General features: G+C 45.2%; 1 protein-coding gene across 1 annotated transcript in view; it reads left to right on the top strand.

Moving 5' to 3' along the window:
• The window catches only part of LOC114852618 (carbohydrate sulfotransferase 8-like), a 102,762-nt gene that overhangs the window by 20,288 nt on the left and 60,099 nt on the right, over nt 1-22,375 (top strand). The window lies entirely within an intron of this gene.

The following is a 22,375-nucleotide window of genomic DNA, read 5'->3' as shown; positions in this document are numbered from 1 at the left end:
CACACGGACACATACACAAGTCGTGTCAGCAGGACGTCGCACATTCAATTTCCAGATGAGTTTTCTCCTTACGAACGCGACCCCGTGGGCTTCCGCCTGGAACCCGGCATTAAGGAGATTGGGGTTAAGCAGCCGTGATGGACGAGTGTCCTGAGCTTGTAGAGCTAAGCTGCTTCATCTCAGGAACAAGATCAGCTGCTCGCTAACGCTCCTCTTTGGCTTGTTCTCCACTTCGTCGTGCACATCCAGCGGTGATAAATAACCTCATCGAGGTTTCACACTTATTCTATCTACTTACCTTGAATCATAATGCAGGTGACATGATATTTTGTTATGGTAATATTTTGCGAGCTACAGCGTCAGTGTCGGAGAAGAAGAGTCGGAGAAGGCGCCGTCCGCCGAGCATTTCCACTATTGTGTGTCAACGGCACTGTGAATCATTATGAATATTAGAGCGGTGTCACACTCCACGGCGGTGAGAGCCATTTAGCCCGAGTGCAACGGCTCCAACCCTCCGATATTCCCCTGATTGCCAGCTGCTTTCAGCCGCGGTGTCAGATGAGGAGAAAAGGCCATTCACGGCGACGTCCGCGTCCTACGACAGCCGGCGCCAAATATTCATGACGAACGTCAGACCAAGACGCCGCCAGGGCCGGTTAGAAAAAAGGCCTGATGAATTTGAGGGTTGACAGTTTTCACAGGTATAATTTCACGTGCATCAAGAACCAGATGGATGTGCAAATCCCATTAGTGCGTGCGAGCGAACTGTGAGCCGGCAGCGATTTTCAATTAAAGCGCCGGCCGGTGGGGGAGCGTTCGATTTGAACCTGGAGTCTTGTTTTGCTTTGCTGGTAGAGGCGTTTGGCGCCCTCCTGACATTTAACACGCTCAAAGAATGGCATTCTGTGTTCATGCATGTGCTCTGCATCCCGATTAGATGATCTATACCTTTATTTTACCTGCAATTACAATAGTGCCTCATGTTTGTGGGAAACTCACTAAACTGTAATCGCCTGACGCTCGCCGGTGCCTGATGCCTTTTCCTTCCTGTTCCATTTAACATGAGATGCAGCGTTTTCACTCCACCTGCTCTGCTGAAATACCATCAGCGCATATTTCATCCACCATTACGCCCCGACTTGACTCTGCTTAAAAGTATCTGGTCTAAGGTGCTGAGCAGGCACATTTGCTCTCGTTGCACTTTTATTCCCACCATGTTTTAGAAAATCCAGTGTAGTCACATTGAATGACTCGTGCTCCACACGGTGAAATATGCTGTTCGTCTAATACTTACAGTCTCCCAAAGTTGATCCCGCTTTATTTACTCACCAACAGAATGCACAGGACTGCAGTAAAATGCTGGAAATAAAAGTAATAGTCGCAGCTCGCGCCCTTTTTCGATTGCCAGTCGTTTCTAAGCGTTGCGGCCCAACTACATCCTTTTATCTCTCTTGCTGGAATATTAGCAAGAATCGCGCTTTGCTAAATCATGTATGAGCCAGCGTGTGCTGTGTACAGCTGACTACGTCTCCCAGCACCACTAAAGCACAATGAGCAAGCAGTATCTTTGCCTTAAGCTACGGCGCTTCACCCCAGCAGAGGCTCATATCTAATAGAGCCGAGTTATAATACATTGGGTGTCAGCTTTTATCTGCCGCCCCCTCTTTTCCACCTCTTTATTTGGCTCACAGTGCGCTCGAGAGCTCGGCGTCCTACGGTTCGGACGGCCTGCACAATGGGAGCTAAATAAAACTGCGGTTTAACTGGCACCGGTTTCCCCCTGATCTGGCTGCAGTAATTGTTTAAGGACAACAGGAGGAGCAGCGGTTGGTTTCTCGGGGAGGAGAGGCACCTGAGGAGCTGGAAACGCTCACCTCTGGGCATTTATCAAATGGGTGCAGTCAGGACCGGCTGCTCTGGTGGGTGAACGTGGGGCCTCGATGGAGGGGAAAAGGCCGAGCAGCTTCCCTTCCTGTCAGCGATACTGTGTTTAGCAGGCGAGCGTCTGGCTCTTGGTGTAAGTGATAATAACATGACATTTGTCAAGTGCTTTTAACCAAAGTAGGTAAATTGCCCAAACGATGCACAGATTAGCATTTGGGCCACAGCTGACTGTGGCTGTGTGGGTGGATCTGTGCTCGCTCTGACTGCAAAATATAGTCTGTTTGACTTTATCTTTTAATGCACGGATGCATAGCGCACGTCATTAAATAGCGCGGCCCTGAAAGCAACAGCTTGGTCGAGCATAAGCTGAATGTTGGTTGGGCTTTTTAAATACAGTAAATATGCCGCGTATTGGTATGGACCGTGCCATGCGCTGACACGTTGGTGCTCATTCGTCTGTGCTGCTGACCTCAGCTTCCCGTGTGTCTGCTGCAAATGACTGGCAGACACGCAACGCGCCGACCGACGGGGGTTCAGCTTGAGAACGCCATGACACCTCAGCATTAAAAGGAAATGAAGGAAAATGAAAGAAATATTGTTTCTGACACTTTCAGAAATTCACACGCTGGTGGTGACTGGCTGTGATTAAGTTAATATATAATACCTTCATATCGGTGTTAGAATAAGCAATTTATGTCTTCTTAAACAAAAACCTATTGAGTTATGAACTACAGGGTTGGTAGTTTGAGCCCCACAGATGAGTCTGTAGTTCAGAGTTTGCTGCCTTCCAGGAGACAATTCCACAGGCTTGATTTGGTGGTAATTTGGTGACATGTAGTGACCTTTCTAGGTTGTCAACGTACTGTAAATGTCAAGCTTTCAGCTGCCACGTGTAAAGAGGGGTCGGGGAGCGATGAATTACAAATGAGAGACATCCATCCGTCCTTTCAGCTGTCACTGGGCCAGAGGCGGAGGACGCCCCGGACGGGTTGCCAGTCCATCACGAGACCGCATGTAGAGACGGGCCATTCGGCCTAACGGGCAATTTAAAGTCTTCAATTAACCTGAAGACACGTCTTTGGTTTGTTGGAGAAAACCTCAGTTCTCAGAGAGAACCCACACAACGCTGGTTTACAGTGTGTAGTTATTGCTTTTAGCGAGAAACTGAAAAAACTGTAGGAAACAAAACTTGAAGATTTATTATGTTGCTTCAAAATAAAATGAATGAGGTGACTTTATCCCGCTCTGTCTGCGCGGAGCCAACAAGAACTGAGCATATTGTTTCACGTTGTAACATAAAAAAAGGCTCTCTCCGTTAGAGGTCCAGTAATCCCTTAAGCCTAGTCTGTTTGCAAAGTCCAATTTATCTGACTCTTAATGTAATTAAATTGTGCCGATGACCCTCAGAGCAGTGGAACTGCTCTGTATTTAAATGCAAAGCCTCCCAGAGATGCTTGTGGAAAAAAGCTGAATGTTATTTTACCAACTTTCCATTATTTCCTTAATGGGTGCAAAGCCTCCTCCAACAAAGCCTGTTTGTGTTCCGCTGTCCCCCCCATCCCCCCCCCCGGACCGGGAAGATCATCGGAAAGCGATAGCTGGCGAGGCCATCTCCTTTACATAACGTTTAAGACAAAATGCCCTCGGAAAACAAAAAGGTGCTCTGTCTCTTGAGCATTAGGACGTAAACACACCTTGATTGGGGAATCTAAGCCCCGCTGCTCTGCTCGGCGTTGGGATGGCTCGTCGTCTGGCAGGGGGCAGGGGTATCCCGGCAACTGTAGCAGCTGCTGCTCCACATTCAGTGCTGCCTTCCCCTGTTTGCCTCGGGGAGCACAGGGAAACATACCAGGGGCCTCTGTGATACCCTGCAAAGAAATAAAAGGAAAACAGAGCATTTGTAATGCATGGATATCTGGTGCCTGCATCACAGTCTCTCTAGCCTCTTCCAGACCTGGGCTATGTCAATTGGATTTAAAATGAAGCCGCTCAGAGGCAACTGCAAGGTCATGTGGTTTTCCATTAACATTAATGCCTGGGGTTATGCCATGGGGGCCTTGCATCATAATCTGTTTTCCTTTCCATCTGATTGTTCTGGCCACTGGCTTTTATATGTCAGGTTTATTTTTTCCACATTGCTGTTCCAGCAGAATCTTCTGGTCAACACAAATGCTCATAATAAATATGTAAAGACATTGAAAAATTGTACTAATAGTTTGACAAAATACAGTGTAATGAAAAAAAAACAGCCCGCGTCCCAAATAGAACCTATATGCTGTGAGCCTTAGCTCAGGAGCTTTGAAGATGCATCCTTTAAGGCGCTGATGGGGTTAAAGCCCCTGATGAGCAGCCGTGCACGGCTCGGCCGTCCTGGCGGTGGCGGGGGAGCTTTCAGGTTGCCCTTTTCCATAATGCCATGCTGCGTAACATTAAAAACTCCAAAGGAAATGAAAGACAACAAGGCCAGAGCGCCGGGTCGATCCAGCGGCGCGGCAGATTTTTTTGAAAATGTCTTTGAACGCCGTAATCACAAGACGCTGCCTCTCATTGCTGTCACTGTGTCACAGCTGAGGCTCAGAAACCCCTCGGAGGCCGCGCACGGAGAACAGGTCATCGTTAATGGCTCCAGCACCTCTGATGTAACTACAAACTCAAGTTCACGCTGAGATCGCCGCTCCAAACTGTCACTTTCTCGTAAAGCTAATCTGCAAAGATGTCGCATCCGCGTTTGTGCCTTTGCAGCCGCTCCAACTCGTATTGAATATGTATCGATTACCGCGTCTGCTTTGAGCTGTGCTGGCCGGAGGCACCAAATGTCAACCGAGACACTCTTGGCAGGGCGCCTGTCCTGAACAATGCATGTACTGGATCTGTGTTCCGCCGTAATTATTATGAACAGGTCGGCCTCAGCAGTACACAGCTACGCCTGCGCCCATAAAACTCAGCATTTGGCCTCGCGCTCACTATGCAGGAACACTGTGCTTGCTGACAGTTCTGCTTTCTGTCAAACACCGGATCGTCTGGGACCGGGCTGCCTCCCTGTGGGGGCGCCAGCTAATCAGCACCGGACTGCTTATGAAAAAAAAACAAAAAAAAAACGCTTAATACCGTAGCAGCAACATGTCGGGCTAATGTGGAGCCAAGCTAGACGAGCAGACTCTGATCCAGCAAATCGGAGGCGAAGCTCAGTTTCATCGCTTTGACATATTATTCAAAACTGAGCGTAATAGAATTAAATTTGTAATTAAATCAAAAAGTTTTAATTCAGTTAAGCTGTGATTACACTGACAGCATCCCTGAATCTAGAAATATCCTGCACAGCCTGGGTGGTAATTTTCATAATATAATCGCTAGTGCCCTCTTTCAATTACATGTTAATATATGATTAAAGATTAATGGGCTTTATTTGACTTAATTCCCTTCTGCATGTGAACAGGTAGAACACGGCTAATTCATAGTAGTTTAAGTATGTGTTCTGGATTAATATTTATTGGTTCTTCAATTCTAGTTAGAATAAATATGGAAGAAAAGATAAATCACTTTCCTCTTTTAAGCCTTAGAGGCTGTTTGGTTTTTCACCTGTTCAAATGGAGGTTTTTCTGCCTGATAATCACTCCAGGTTCCCCATAGGTCCGCTGACACCGGGGTGCAGGCTCACTGGTGGGATGGGGTGTAGCGCAGTATGCTTTTGTCAGAAAACAGTTGGTTAAAAGTGCCAGGCGTGAATTAAAATCCTTCTGAAAGCTGGCAGGGAGAACAACAGCTCCCGTGTCTGTCCTACAGTAGCGAACTCTGTAGAATTAATTCCATCAGAGAACGCTGTTGTAATAGCGAAGCGCTTTGTCTTCCCCCGTTTGCTTCGAGCGCGGTGGCTCGGGGAGAAAGTTTGCCTTCACTTCCCTAAATGCATCAGAAACAAAATAAAAAAAGAGCTATTCCCAACCAAAAAAAAAAAACAAACATTGTAAGTTTTTGCTTTGTAGCCATCTTCCAAAATGCCGGAGAGGCTGCAAACGCCAGAGACAGGAAGAGACGTACAAAGAGAGAGTGGGAGGAGAGAGAGAGAGAGAGAGAGAGAGAGAGAGAGAGAGAGAGAGAGAGAGGTTATATAAGCACAGCTCTCACCAAGGAGATATCTTGTGGCTTCAAAAGCAAAGCAGTGGTAATAAATGCCAGTGTTCAAGGTTGCTCTAGCTGTCATCTGCTCAGCAACGGAAGCTTATGCAACACAGGGTATTGTTAGAATGACCAAAACATTCATGGTCAATTTACTGGTTAATCTAAGAGTGATTCGGTCCCAAATATACTGAGGATTCGTTCAAGGCTCATGAATGTAATGAAGAGCTGTGAACTGCTCTACGGCATCCTTCCCTATCTGCACCAATTACCTGCTCTGGATGAATGACTCCAAGATCACTGAAGCAAAATATCTGAGTCTGTCCAGCGAACCCTGAATTATCTGGAGGGAGGCCGAGACAAAAGACAGCCGGTCATCCAGCGCCAGAACCAGGGTCAGAACGTAACACATGTAACACAGGAAGCTTCTTGTTTTCTTGGCATCTGGGACCTGCCAGTTCCTCTAAAACATCCAGTCTCCACTCTCCTCTTTGCACGTTATTTCATGATGTTTTTGCGGTAACTACCCCAAAGGTAGGCTTTCGAGCACTGTCTACATTATTTGAGCTGCAACACTACGAGAATTCATCCTCTTCTCTTATTATGGTCATGGATGTCTTCATGAGGGGGATTCCACGTGATTGTTTCCAGAGGACAGACGCTCCTTTAGGTGCCGTGATCCATCCCCACAGACTAAAGCCAGCGTGCCCATTATCAAATCAGACTTGAACCCATCCCCTGTCTGCCAGGCAGACATGTTGAATGGATATCATTGTGCACCGCCGAGGCTTCCATCACTGTAATCCCTCCACAAAGTGCAGGCACTCTCAGAAGAAGATGAAAAGACCAAAGGAGAAAGTGGCCTATTTGCCGTGCGTGTCACTGCAGAGGGCGCGAGGAGGGAAGTCGGCGGAATCGCGGGCCTGAGCCTGCGACTCTTCGCCGCCCCCCCAGCCGGAAAAGAACAAAAGATTAAGCCCTCCTGCTATCCGGAGTGATAACAAGCTGTCAACTTTTAAAATGTAATCCGCTGACTCTGGGAGGAAGCGTCGGTGTCAGTGGAGAGGGCCACGAGTCGATGCTTATCTCCTGAATGGCGTGTCGCTGATGGGGAGAGTCGTGGCCCTGATAGGGGATACAAAGGAGCCAGCGCTGCCTGCCAAACAAAGGTCTGGCCAGCTAAAGGAATCCATACTGAGTCAACCGTTGGCATATTTATATACATATCCCGCCCAGATGACGTCTCTCTGATGTGAAGCTCAAAGAAAAGGTGATAGGATGATAAATGGCATGAACAGCAGCCAATAGACTGGGGATAATAGGTCAGTGCCCCTGACAATGCTGACAAGTGATGGGAGCCTCCCTCCCGTCAACTCGTCTCGCGGGCCCGTCCACTCTGACCGGGCACAGACTGTTGAATATAGGCCATATTGCTGCCAACGCCGGGCCTTAACGCGCACCTCGGCGGCCGGCGAGGCTGCGATTTGAGAGCTGTCACAGGGCTGCAGCCGCCGTAAATCAGTCCAACCGGTGCGTTTAACAGGCAAAGCGTCGCACGGCTAATCGCCCGCACCCATCGTATCTCTGTCTGTCATCGACCTCATGCCCCCCACCCCCACCCCTCGCTCTGTTTGTTTCTCCCAAATGTTACAACTCCAAAATTGCTTTTAAATTACCCCACAGAGCTGCCAGATGGGTAATAAAACACGGAGGGCCGTCTTTTATCATATTAGCTCTTATTATTGACAAGCCAAGTCTCTTTTTTTTCTCTTTGAGTTTGTGTGGGTGTCATGTGTCAAACAGCGTAAAGAATCTAATTTTCCGGTCTGTACAAAAAAGCTGCTTACAATATAGTTGTAGTTATGGCAGAAAAAAGGAATTAGTCACACAGGAGCTATTTCAGGCTGCTCACAACTTGATTCCTGAAGAGTCCAGAAGGTTTTCCCTTGTGGACTTGAGGCTATTGATCCAGAAACACTAGTGATATTATATGAAATAGATACTTTTAGTTGTTTTCTGTACAGCTGAGTGGGAGAGAAATTACTTTGACCTGGTGCTGCTTTGGATGCCTTAGGGTCACTCTGCGCAGGCTGGTTTCATGGTGTCAAACCTTGTCCTGGACAATATCCAAGCTGCGACTGACGGCAAGACGATGATGAAACCGACCAGAACCGATGGACGCGACTGCAAACGTCGGCGTAGTCGGTTTTAGGCTTTCGTCTGAAACAGATACGACGCATCCGCCGATAATTTCGTCTACACAGGCGCTCGTCTTTACACGCCTTTGCTAGTTCCGCTCAGACTCAACCTACAGCAGATCAGAGACGAGGCACTGAATAATTAAAACCTGTTGCCTTAGCACTGTCTGTTGGTTGCCTGCCCATATGGCTGAAGAGAAGCAGCGGTGTCTTTGCCTTGTTAGGATGATACAGTCGCTCCACGTGTGCGCTTGACAGGCATCGAGAGTAACTCAACCAGTGCTACTCCTTCAAAACAGCGGTTTTCCCCCCGGTGTGTATAAATGCCTCAACTCCAGGCGAAATGTGTCAGTGGTCTGATCACTCATGAAGCCGCTGACGGCACGTTCCACCGCTGGGACGCCAGAGCGTTGGCTGCGCAAGTGAAGAACTCCATTAGCAGATCTTTGATTGCTGGCCTGATTGACAGTTAACATCACTGAATCGGGGTGAGCGGCTCCATGTGATGTCTCCATGATAAACAAGCAGCTGTTTGAAATAAAAAAAAAAAAAAACTGCCCTGGATTCTGAGCTTCAGCATTTAAGACAACAATGCCCAGATCTGCATCCAGGGACAAAAGAACGAGGGTGGATGCGGCAGTGACTCCAGGAAGCAAGTCGACCGACTGTACTATAGAGGTTGCTATGATACCGCCTCCTATAGGATAGTCACAACCTGCTGTAGTAATTCCGAGGTGTGAACACAGTATACGCCCATAGATACTGTGTGAAACCCAAAGTTACTGTCGCTAGCCGCGCTCTGAGTCTGTACAGCGCATTCATAAACATTCATTAAAGCTAATGTAGAGATGTGTTCGCCATCGTGACAAATATCACGCTAATTTGTAGTCTGGAGTTAGTCCCTCTGTTCAGGACTCATTAGGAAATGCAATCAGAGCTGTGAATTATGGTGGAGGGCATTTCCTTTCATTTACAGTACATCTACTCCCAAACACTAATAGTATTAACTTGAACAAAGAAGTCAATTTCCTGGCTTGTGGCTGGGAGCCCGGACTCGTAATGACTGTGTCTATGTAAGTGAAACCAGCGGATCAAAAAGCAGGAAATGATGTGGACTGAGGAGCCTGCTTCTCGACTTGTTCGGTATTTGTCCACTCGTTCCGCCGTTGATTGACAGCGCGAGGCGGGTTCAAGGCATCAATTCTGCCCAGTCTCGCCACAACGAGCAACGAGACTCTGTCAGATGCCTGTCTGTGCGAGTGCAAAGTGAGAAATGTCTCTTGTCTATTACTATAATGGGCATAGCTGAGTTGCCCCTATTTATGACACTTAAGTCCTGAGCAGCGCTGAAGAGGGTGTTTGAAGACGGATCGCTTCTACTGTACGTGCAAATCAATCAGGTTATTGCTGAAACGCAGCATTTGGGCCTCATGCATGCATAAGCAGATATGAACCCTAGATGCATAGATTGAACATAATCAGGATGTATAATGTTTAGACTTTAGCGGGGGGCGCTTCCAGAAATTCATCCAGGTGCAGCTTTGCAATAAGATAACATGCGGTTTATTTGTTTTCCTGGCTAGGCAACATGCCCACTGGAGCACTTCACTTCAAATCCCAGCCATTATACAATACAGCACATCTCCTCGCTTTGTCTCGACTCCTGTGCTCCGTCCTTCTCCGCTAATGGCCTTCAGTGGCTAAATGAAGGGCCATTAATGTCAGGACCGGAGATACAGCACAACAATGCGAGCTCGTGTCTGACTCCGTTACAACTGTCAGACGCTGACCACGTCTGCGACGCGGAGGCTTTTTCCGGAGACGGGAGCCTGCTTTGCCGTGATGGTTCAGAGAGAACGAGAGTATGCGGTGTTTCTACACTTGACAGAAAAATGAACCTCTTAGCTTTAATTTCAAGTAAGAGAAAAAAAAATGAACTCAAAATTGGTCCCATCTTTATGTCAGCACAATAAATGGCAACCTCCCTGACACTGTCATTATTAGAACATGATGTACCTGGGTGAAATGGAGACATTCACCTCCTTCCTTCTTTTCATTTATTTGTCTTGTATTCATTTATTAATTTTTACTAGGGCCTTCGGAAGCCAGCCGACACAGAATGTAAAAACCCAAAAGCTTTTAGGCCATTTGCGGCCTGATTCCAGCATCTTCCGCTCTGTGCTTTACTGCCTTAAACTGGGCCCATAACAGGTACAGGCCATTACACCATCAAGACAAATTGAGCCGTTCACCAACCATTTGCAGTTTCCTCTGAGGCTGGCGCGGCAGAGAATTAGGCACCGATCCCTTCATATTTATTTCCTGATATCTCTAAGTCTTGAAGGTATTTCGTCTTCCTGTACCGTAAAACACTGCGCCTGCTTGTTTTATGAGAGCTGACTCGCGTGAAGCAGCGGGGCAAAGGACTTAACCTTTAGTGGGACGATCTTCCATCATCACGGTGGGGGATTCAGTCCACCCCCAGTGGAAGTGATGCACACACTCCACTATACTGTGAGGCTCTTTGTTCCTTTGGTATCTTCAGACAGTAAGAGCCTAGAAAATAGGACCCCGCCTTTTCACGCCCTCTGACTATTGATTATGAACCAGACTATATTTCACGACGGAACACTTCCTTATTCTTATATTTATTTATTTGCCCAATGCCAAGTTCATTGTGGGTGTTTATGTGCAGAGAGGATTCCGGAGGATCCATACAAAATTGTAAGAGCGCTGTTGAGAAATAAGCCCACTTCAATGGAGGGATTTGCGGAGCCCACTCAGAGGTAGGAGGGAGCCTTTCAAAGCCGCCCTTTTTCTGAGGCTGTTTACCGCACTGTATTCCACACGGTGACTGGCACCACTCTGCGTGTTCCCCGCAGCCCGACAGCCAGCAGAACTAAAACCACACTGAAGAACTTAAGGCTCCACCAAAGGCCTGTCAAAGCCCGCTGTGTCGATTTATTGTTGATTTTTTGGTTAAATGGAAGAACAATAAAAGCTCAAAGCCCCTTGGGGAAAAATGTCTGTCCTACCAGCTGTAGCTTTTTCTACATGCATGTAATGGTGTCTACTCACAGCATGACATACTGTATGCTGGACGTTAGGTTTTCCTCATTAGTTGTAAGTCGGAAAGTTACACAAGTTTCATCTTTGGTGAGGTTTGGCAAAAAAAGCCCTGCTAAAGATCCATGTGGGCTTAAACCTGACATACACATGCCTGGCACCGTCTTTCCCATCATAGTACGGCTGACCCCTAAATGGCAACTCTATCAATTCAGCGTCAGTCCTCCTCCCAGCTGAGACACAGGGAGAAGTGAGGCAGCATTAATTATGAGCCTTCAAGCTCCGAGGGACAGTTAATCTTTGTCATTTTGCTTCTGGAGACATTTGGATCTGCCACCAAGATTGGAGCCAGGTCACAGCTCTTGACCCTTAACTAACAATAAGGATTCTGCTCACGCCTTGGTGGAAGAAACCTATTCTGCCCCCCCCACCCACCCACCCCTACACACACATGCCCCGAGGCTGTTTAAGTCTGTGAAGTAATGCAGTGGCAGACTGAAAGTTTGTGCAGGTTAGAGGAAAAAGTTACAGATCAGATGATGACCTTTGAAAAAGACATTTTGTTTGAATAGATTCAACCTAAAGAAACTAAATTGTTGGTGTAATACATTACAAAACATCCAGTAGTTTATCTATGCCTTTATTACATTTATTATTATTATTATTATTATTATTATTATTATTATTATTATTATTATTATTATTATTATTATTATTATTATTATTATTAAGCATGATGCCAGGACATCACTATGCTGATTTTTATTTTAAATACTCTTCTTATAGTTTCCTCAGAGAACATTTTTAAATCTAGGAGAGTTTTCTCTATCACTTACGTTAATGAATGAGCTAATGAAACACGTCTGTAATTGAATTAGTTGAGGTACAGCTCCACACTAAGTCGCAGCGGCTGGTGGGAGCCATCGTAACCCAGGTGTAAAGCGCTGATTGATTCTCGCAGACGCAGAAGCCGAGCAACAAAGCGCCGCCAAAAAAGCTGCGAGGACTCGGTGAGGGAACGTTCTGACAGAATTGGGGCATCGTCTCGATTATACCTTCTTTTTGCCCTTTTGTGTGTGTTTAATATCTTTGGAACAAGACAGGTTTTGCCGCAATGGAAATGATGACGGGGATGAAAAAAATCCGCCTGCTGCACGTGTTATGTCCAGCGATTCGCATGAGCCGGGCTCTGTCTCATGGGTGCATGCATACATTGTCTCCATGCTGACAGAAGGTTGAGGACACACACACACACACACACACACACACACAGACACACGCACGCACACACACTGTGTTAACAGCAAAAGCTGCAATGCAGTATGCAGGGTCATGGGCACAGGTGTGCAGAAAAAAAGGAAGGGGAGACTTTAAGGCCGCTTAAGCTGTTAATTCTGCAATTGCCTTAGCACAGGTTATATTCAAATCCACACCCTGTTTGCCTTTCATCTGCTCCTCAACACATGCTCAGCCTTTTTGCTGCGAACGTGCCGCACCTCCAAGGTGTTGAACAGTGCTCTCCAGAGAATATGCCACCTAGCAGACAGGCAGCGGCAAGAATGAATATAAAGATTAATGAGGCTGCCGTCGTCAGTGTCAGTTTTGGGCCATCTCTGCGTGGAGACGGGCGCGGGGCGTCGGAAGAGAGACACCTGCCGAGCGGCGCCTCCCGACTGGAGCTCGCTCCTTGTTATCTCGGCAACGGAGAAGGAGGCAGATCCTGATGTTTTCCTTTGAGGCGGAGGGGGTGTGGAGGCGGAGCGACAGGCGCCGAGGGTTGTCTGCCGCGGCGCCGCGGGAAGAGCAGAGCACACTTATTACCATGCAGGGAAACGCGCACGAGTCCGAAATATTTAGATTCATTGGTCAAATGGTATAATTCCTGTGTGTAGGCGTCGTAATATAATATTTAAGTCTGTGATGTGAAGTGTGGCGAGAACAGTAGCAAATATACTGAATGTACATTGTCGTTAGTACAATGTTAAGGTAATTGTGCAGTAAGTACTGGAGTATTTCTAATGTAAACTAAGAATGTTCACCTTCTAAATTGGACAGAATCTACTTAAAACTTAATATTTAGCCAATTGTTTACACTGTACTCAGAGGGAGTCACATGTAAAAATGCTCAGATATTTTCCTTTTGCAGTAAATGAGGCAATGTGTTGTAATACCATAGCAACGCTCGCTCACCGCTGAAGATGTCACCGCATCGACGAAGGGTATCGTCTGAAATCATGTAAATCGGACGCGCGCCCATTGCGCCGCGTGTATTATTTATCTTTGACAGAAAAAGTTTGAGCGAAGGTGAAGAAACTGAGCGTTAATTCGTCGTCAGCAACGAGGCGATCGTTTTTTCCGGATGCACCTCGTGGAATCGTACATTTCAACTAATGCATTGATTTTAGATTAAGTATGCAAACACACACACACACACACACACACACACACACACACGCCTTTACAAAAAGAACATTTTATGAATATCCAAGTTTTATGGCTCAATGCCTTCAAAAAGTATGACTCGGCATAAAATAAGACACCACTATATTCTTTAATATTTGAAGGCAACTTGTCAATAGAGAGAGGATCGTGTCTCGAGCAGCAATAAATTATCTAAGCGTTGAAGGAGATTTTATCTGGCTCCCTTTTCAATGCAGCACCTGCCAAGTCGGAGTGACTGTGCACCACTCAACGCATCAGAGAGGCGATTACCATATCAACATTTGAACAGCCGATTAGCAAGGCTTCCCTCTTTACACTGTCCCCACGGGGACGGCGGACGTGGACCTTCCTTCCGGACTCGCCTGCAGGTCACCTTGAGGAGGAAATGTCTTCTTAAGGAGCGGCGTCGCTTCCGGTAGAAGTGAATTCGCGGAGATCAACAGATGAGGCGCCTGTTTGCAGAATAAATTGCGCTTTAATCATTTATTTGCCTTGAAACGACATCATGTGTTTTGTCTAAGTGACACCAAGGCTGCTATTAATCAAACGGAATGGAAAGTGGAGGAGCGAGAGTCTCTGACACTTTATGGCATCAGTGCTAAAAAGAATGGATCAGATTTAAAAATCACTTAGAATTACATTATACATATTACTAGTGTTTTTAGCATTACTGAGCTTCACCTCATCGCCGTCGCCGTCACTGCGCGCATGGAGACGAAGTCACCCGTGCGAACACAATCACCGGCTGTAATTGGTCCGCTGGGTTCTCGGTTCCACCGTAGTGCTGCGCTTTCCGTCCCTTCCTGTTTAATGCTGTTTCCCAGAGATGATGTAGTGGATAAGCCGCTGCCTGTGGAACACAGTTGGCTGATAACACATTACATTGTTGGTTTTCCCAGTAAGAAGCAGCTGAGCAAATTACTGTTTAATTTCCACTGATTACATCAATTGCCACGTGGCAACTCATGATGTGATAATTGTGTGTAATATAATTAAACATTCAATAAAGCCTCATAATATAGTAACCTGTGCGTAATTTAGTTAAAACACTGCGTTTTCCTTGTCTGAGTAATGTGCAGGCTTTTTAAAATTAGATTAGATGAATAATGCAACACAACCTGTAGTAATTGATGTTCAGTATACAGAACTTTACTGCCTCTCTGATGTAGTCTTTCGTACTTTGTTCAGACCTAACTCTCTCTCTCTCCCTCTCTCTCTCGCTCTTGTGAACCCTTCTTACACAAGTCTCATCTCTGACACGGTGCGTCTCGCTGGCAGCGAGTGCGGGTGCTTCCCCGGGTTTGTCGGCATCGGCGCGGTCCCTGCCAAAGTCCCACGTCTCCCCCGCATCATGTTCATCCTTGTCTCTCGTCGGCGCTCTCATCTCATGATGCTCGTCTCTCTTGGCGCCTATTTGTGGAGTTGGCCGTGCAAGTGAAGGATCCCTCCTTCCAGAGTAAAGCACAAGTGCCCCACAACACATTTTTATCTGTTATTACATTTTTATCCTTTCACAAGCCCCCACCTGTGTTAATAAAGGACCACCTTTTAAAAAAAATCTATTAGCATCCCAATCTGTACAGGTCATTGAGAGTTGTAGGGCAAAGGGAGCATGAAGAATGGGCGCGGCCCCTCTGCGAAGCCGAGCTCGTCTAATGAGTCGTCTCCGTCCTCGCGCTCGGTGTCTCTCCGCGGTCCGCGGGGCCCAGGGGTCGGCAGGCTCAATTTCCCTCTGTTTAATTGCTCACCTCATTAACACATGGCTCCGCTCACTCCAGCGCCGCTCGATGGACGAGAACCAACAACGGCGACAAGCCTCTCATAAGAGCGCCTGATCGATTTGGCCCACTCTCGTTACAGCTGTTAACGTTATAGGCGCCATCACAAAAAAAGATGCCTGGGACAATAGCTCAGAATAGAAACTGGCACATTTTTAGCGTCACATCTGCTTTTAATTCTGGACAAATAGTACTGCAATAAGACGAAGCATAGTTATATTATAATATAATTTACCCACAATGCATTATCACACCCGGGGGACAAAGCTGGACAGATTACGAATTTTTTTTCTCATGGTTTCACTGTGATCTCTTCCTGCCGCCTTTGATACACATACAATAAAATAATCAAAACTGAATAGAAAGCAGATAGTACATTTATGGGAAAGAACTAAGAACCCCCCTGTAATCCTAAAGGGGCAGATTTAAAAAAAAAAAAAAAAAAAAAAAAAAAGTTTGAATAATGTATGAACACAAACCTCTTTCAGGGATCAGTAGCCTCACTGCTGACCAGTGATAAATCACAGCTGCATTATCAGTCCTGCTAAAGTTAAGAGGACGATAAGTAAGCTCCCAGGGAGACAATGAAAAATATTCATCCTCCCCATGAGACATGGAAGGGATTTTTGGATCCGCTTTGCTCTTGACATTTGTATTATTGATTCTCCTTCCTTTGTGTCGCTTGGGCTTAGCTTTCTAATTGGAGCCATTCTTTCCCTGATTTGGGCCTTTTCTCCTCTTTGAATGACACGTCTTCAACATCACTGAAAGGCAATCAAATATATTTGGGATTTTTTTTTTTAATCTTTATATTTAATATTTCTACAGTCACAGTGTTGCAGGTCTATGCCTCTTTCATGTTTCATGCCTCTGCTCAAAAGCAGAGCAGACCGACATATTGTCTAAATCTGACCCAGAGGCTACGCTGTGGATAGTTTCGGTGCTCAGGCATCTAATATACAGTAGTGACACATCACTTCCAGTCGGTTAGTTCCGTTTATTTGATTCCTTTCTTTGGAAGGAACCTATTGTGTTTTAGGCCTGGAGTTATTGCAGCCATTCGTTTGCCAGCGAGCATCTTTATGGAAGAGCAGCTACTGTACTGTACAATATGTTTCACAAATACGACAGTCTGCTTCAATCCCCTTCTTCGCTCAGTGGGAGGTTTGGCGTGATTAATGTCGTCATGGACAATATTAATAAAAGTCTATTTTTAGACCTCAGACAAAAGCGGAATGTTTCGCCTGTGCAGAGATATTTTGAGCGCGTCGGCTTCGTGAGATGAAATAATGCGTGAGTTTTAGTTCAACTTTTGCACCGATTCCTCAGCACATGCTTGGCTGACTACTGTTTGTCTACTGTCATCAGACAGCGGTCCCTGCATCACTGTTTGCTTTGCTCCTATAGGCTGTTATTCAGGCTTTGCATATGTATCAATGTATAAATAATCTGTCACCAAATTTCTGAGCAGCTGTTGTTAATTTTCCAGCATATTTATTGACTATTGATTCATTACATGCAGAATAATTAGGGTTTTGATTTACAGTTTCATCAGGAAAGTACAGACACTCTGAGATCAGCATTTAGTATAACAGGCGTGTACTGCACAGTGTGATGTCTGTATGCCCTGGGCAAAAAAATGAACGTGGTCGTGCTTCCACACTGGCTAAAAACACACACACACACACACACACACACACACACACACACACACACACACACACACACACACACACACACACACACACACACACACACAAACTTATTGCAACACTAAAGCTCACACTCACCTGTTCAGCAGTTTACTGTACAGTAAATACAAGTGTACAAGTCTGATGTAAACCTTATTAAACTCCACATGACTTAGACAAAGCATTCATCAGTTATCATCAATCCATCACTGTGGAGAGTGTCAGTCAACTTTACACACCACCGTGTTCATCACTGTCATTTGTAATCGTTATACCCTTGTTATCCTGTCAGCCTGACGGGCAACGCATCATAAAAGGCAACTGGGCATACTTTATAATTTGAATTTGAAGACCGGATCAGTGAGTGTCACTTAATTTAATGATTATAGTCGGTAGCTTTAAGCATCGCGGGCGGTATGTTATCTGAGAGCTGATGACAGCAATCAGAAAACACTTAGGAGTATTTATTAGCCTGCACCAGTGTAATGCTTGAACACTGGATATGTTCTGTAACAGCTGTAGCCAAAACTTGAGCATTACTGTAAATTGATTGCGTGACATTTGGTGAAAGACTTTATTTACTTGTTGCATAAAGTTACATACTGTAAAACAATTCCTCAAATTACAGCCGCTGCCGTGAAAACACAGGACGTGCTGAGGCTAAAGTCAGCAGTCAGTTGACTGAACCCACAGTGGAGCATGAAGAGGGGAGATGGGGAAGCAGTTACAGTGGCCTGACACAAAACCTTTCCATTAGCACCTCTGAGGCTCACTAATTAACAAGCCTCATTCCATTTGATTAATCCGCACAAAAAACCAAGTCTGGAAACAACTACTGTGAACTGTAATGGGGACACGGCGCCAAGACCAGTTGCCAGGCAACCAGCAGAGACTCCACGAAGTTAGTGCTCCCGGACATAAAACTGTGAAATGTTTTTATTAAACAAACCTTTTTTAAGGATTAAACAAACATCATATAGTGCATTAATTAGTGAGATTAGGAGGTTGTGAAAGGCAAATTCCGCCGCGTGTTGCTTTGTGTCAGCTGCTGTAGGACGGTCGCCTGAGCCACTAACTGCTGGCTGCAGCTTCACGTGCGTGCTATAATCCACTCTTTCTAATAATTAAACGCTAATCTATGCCTTCAAGACGCTCTGCTCAGCAGGAGGCCGCGCGTTTCGTCATGCCGTCGCGACCGCGTGCTGCACATGTTAACGCACGCAGCATCGCGTTTGTGTTTTTCACGTCGTCCGTCTCTTTATTTGAGGCTGGGATGCTCTGAATTACACTTTTTGTTTTAACAAGTGCCACACTGTGACGTCCCAGTTCACCAGCATGCGCTGAACTGTGAGAGTGTGTGCGTGTGCATATTTTTACCCCATATAACTGTGTCCATACCAGCCAACTGAGGCTTTCCTTGTGGCTTGTGATGCCAGCATGCTTGGTTTGCTGTGCAGCCACCCATTCATGTGTGTTCTTATATGCCCTGTTTCCAGACAGTGCTTTATCAGAATAACTGCTCCATTATCGCAGCGCTCTTTCATATCCTTCAGCGAAAGGAAAAGTGTTTTATAATCATTTTTACAGTGTTCGTTTGCAGACTAAGACGCTTCAGGGCATCCGCATGTCGGATGGGAAAACATTTACATACAGAATATAAAAAGTGACAGATTATATATAACTTAATTATCACAGTAGTAAGCCATCATCATCCTCTTTCAAATTTAGTGTCACTATTGGCTGAACTGAAGTCTGCACCAAATGTCAGGCGAAACCAAAATTAATTGTTTGCCCAGTGTCTTTTCAGGCTCGGTCCTTCATTTGAGAGCTCTGTGCTTCTCCCGTATGTGAATCTGTCGAAGTGAACGACCGGAATATAACTTTGCACGAATCGATTCAGACCAGTGCGCAAAGTTGGATGAAGGCAAATTAAAATCGTGTGGACTGTAAATTGCAGCTGTAGTCACTGCAGTATGCTGGAGACAAACAGAAAAACAAGAAAAACAAAACCAGAAAAAAAGGTTGTTTTCAAAATGTAAAACATTTTTTGGTTTGCTGGATAATTTTGACAGGATGTTTCTAACAGAACAGTTGTTTTCTGGTCCTGTTCAGTAGCTGCAGTAGCTTGAGTAGATTCTGTGGTCCAGCTGTTTCTGCACTGAAATCTAAAAGCTGTTGTTAATCTGGGACATGATGGGAGAACAGGATGAGGCCCTGACTTTCTTAATGACTGTATAATAGCAAGCTACTGTAACATTACTGTACAGTACATGAACTTCTGTGTAGTTTCTCTTTTACAAAGTCTGTCTGAAAAGCTAATTATTCCATTGATGCCATGGGTTCACTTCTGCAAACCTAAAATCACAAAACCTTGTGCTAAACTCTGACTTCGCACCCCTGCAACGTGTGCTCACTTCGTTTGAAGTCATGGTGCCACTTTAATAACATTACAACTTGTGACAGGTCTGTACTCAGTCCAATACGCAGGAGTTCTGGAAGCGGTTTTGACGCCTGTCAATCAAAGCTAGCTGTGACATTTTCCCACGCTGACCTCAACCTAACAAGGTTAAACCATCAGGTGATTTCACTGTTTTGGCTGATCCATGTAATATCTATACATGCCTCACATTTCAACAAGGCTCTGGTTATACTACAATGCTTTTCTACTAATGTTATACTATACATTTAATTCAATTCAATTTATGTCTGTAAATTCAGCTCTTGCTTTTGAGATTTTGCCGGTTAGTAAAAAAATCTGCTATTTTTTTACTACAATCTCATCGTTTTACCCAAAACGAGCCCGGATTTACATTTTTTTGTAAGACATATATATGTATTGGACATAGGATAATGGATAATGTTGCATTTTACTAGTTTATTGCTGCTACTTGGATTTGTAAGATATCTGCTGAGGTTGTAGAGTGGTTCATTTAAAAAGCATGTGGGCTGTGACACGTTGACTAATGGTACTTTCACCTGCCCATCAACCTACTGCACTGTTCCGCCTGCATTTGCAAACACGCAGCGTTATATTATAGATGTATGAGGGTTGCACCTCCATAATGAATATCACTTACTTATGGTGAACAATATATAAATTAGCTGAAGCGAAGGGACGTAGCTATTTTTAAAAAATTACCTTTGGTTAATGAGCCCTGCGTTTCCTCGGCAGCGCCACCGAGCAAATAAATGAGTCTGCATGGAGTCATCAATGGACAAAGTCCCCGTTCCTGAGCCTATGGCACACGCTGCTATGCAGGTCTTGGTGGGGCGAGCAAGTCATTATGAGGAGTCTTCCTCACCAGCAGGGTGGGTCAGCATTTTTGATTAGCATTTTAATGAGAGGGTAGACACAGCGCGGCGGCCTATCCGGTGACAATCTGACTATGGAAAAGATTAATTGCCGAACCCAGAATATAGTGGGATCATTTGCTTGTTAAGAGAATGAGAATCCTGTCAGGATGCAATTCCAGCCTTGATACTATCATCCTGTGTCTGACTTTTCCCGGAGTCATCCACCAAATGGAATGTGATGAGAATTAGGTTGGAATTAATGAGGTTTCTCCAGGTAATATTTAAGATCAATGGCTGGTCGAAGCCTGTCGATATTAAAGCACACTGTACAGACCCATAGGCGGCTGTGAGGCAAGACAGATTTACGCAGTTTCATCATTTTTGTGTAACCTGGTGACAACCTTTACACGGTTTGCTAATCTGGAAATTTTGCTAGACAAACCAGTGATTAAAGTTATGCAAAAATTTATTTGACCTTGATGCAGAACACATTGGAATTTGCATTACATGCTCATAAAACTGTCTCCCATTAGCTCACATTGTCATTATTTCTCTAAAACAGTAAAGCAAACATGACAGTTTTTAATTTTGTGGGTGATGAGCGTGATGAATATTCCCCAGCTTCGGCTTTTTATTACACCATTTTATCCCATCAGCCTGGAAATTAATACCAGCTTCCTTGTGTAGACAGGAATAGAGTCTACTTCCAACGATACCTGATCATTATGTGAAATGAGTTGCAGACGGAAATAAAACCCGCTGGCTTTACTATACGGAATAAATTCTCACTCTGTTTTCTTATCTGTGACTCAGTGGAACAAAAAATACAACCTGGAATAGGAAACGGTCGTTTGTTAGCGTTTCGTTGACATGTACTCTATAAAATTGCCAGAGAGGAGCTTACTCAACATTTACCGCAGCTTTTGTTGCAGTTTTAAAAGTAAGTAGACAATTTGTACTGAAACACATTCAACTATAACAGTTTTTAATCCTGCTTTGAAACCAACGGAGAGGATTTCCACTATTATACATTACGAGTATTAACCTTGTGAATATTGCACAGAATTGATTTGTGTCTCGCTTCTAACTCAGTGCCAACATACTGCATGGCCTTTTGAGTGACAAGTAAGGAATAGATGGCTCCTCATCCAACATGTGATTTTTAGATTCTTGGAGATGATGTATGCGACAGTGTGAGGCGAGTCGCGTCGGGTAGAATGTAAATGATTTCGTAATACTGTGTCCGTGTTTCTCTGCAGCTTGAAATAACTGCATCACAGGTACAGGAGTCTGGAAGGTATATCAGTATCACACCAAAGGGTTCTCACCAGGTGTGCCCCCGATGCAGCGGGTCCCAGAGGATGGGGATTGAGTTGGGGAGATTGCCTTAAACAAAGTGGTGCAGAAGGAGATGATGTTATAGGAGAGAGAGCAGAAAGAGTAGATTTAGGCCAGAGAGGAGGAGAATGGCTAATGTAACCGTGCAGCAAGGTCACTGTGGTGGATTTTATTCCACATGAGGAAACGTGAACCTGTGAAATGTCATCTACCGCAGAGACGAGGACATCTTCATTCTCCGTGTTCAGGTACCGAAAAAGCCCACGCCCACTGTACGTGGCACATCTTATTCCATCAGAAACCCAGGTCCTGCTCGCTGATCTATGCAAAGGTGGACTGTATAACTGCGCAGCCCTCGATATTAGATATCTAGCGCTGTCACTCCATTTAGGATTGCAGTAATTGCAGAAGTGAGTGAGCGCGAACGCAGCACACCTCGTTATTTCCCAAGACGCTGAATTACAAGAGCATCTCGGTTTGAAATCATGTTTTTGTTGCTAAAGCCAATTATGCCTTCCTGCATGCACAAACCGCTCTTATGCAATTTGAGGCCAATGTAGCAAAACCT

Source organism: Betta splendens, chromosome 3, assembly GCF_900634795.4.
Source record: "Betta splendens chromosome 3, fBetSpl5.4, whole genome shotgun sequence".
NCBI lineage: Eukaryota > Metazoa > Chordata > Actinopteri > Anabantiformes > Osphronemidae > Betta > Betta splendens.
Note: the sequence above shows the minus strand (reverse complement) of the source record. Positions and strands in the feature narration are given on the sequence as shown.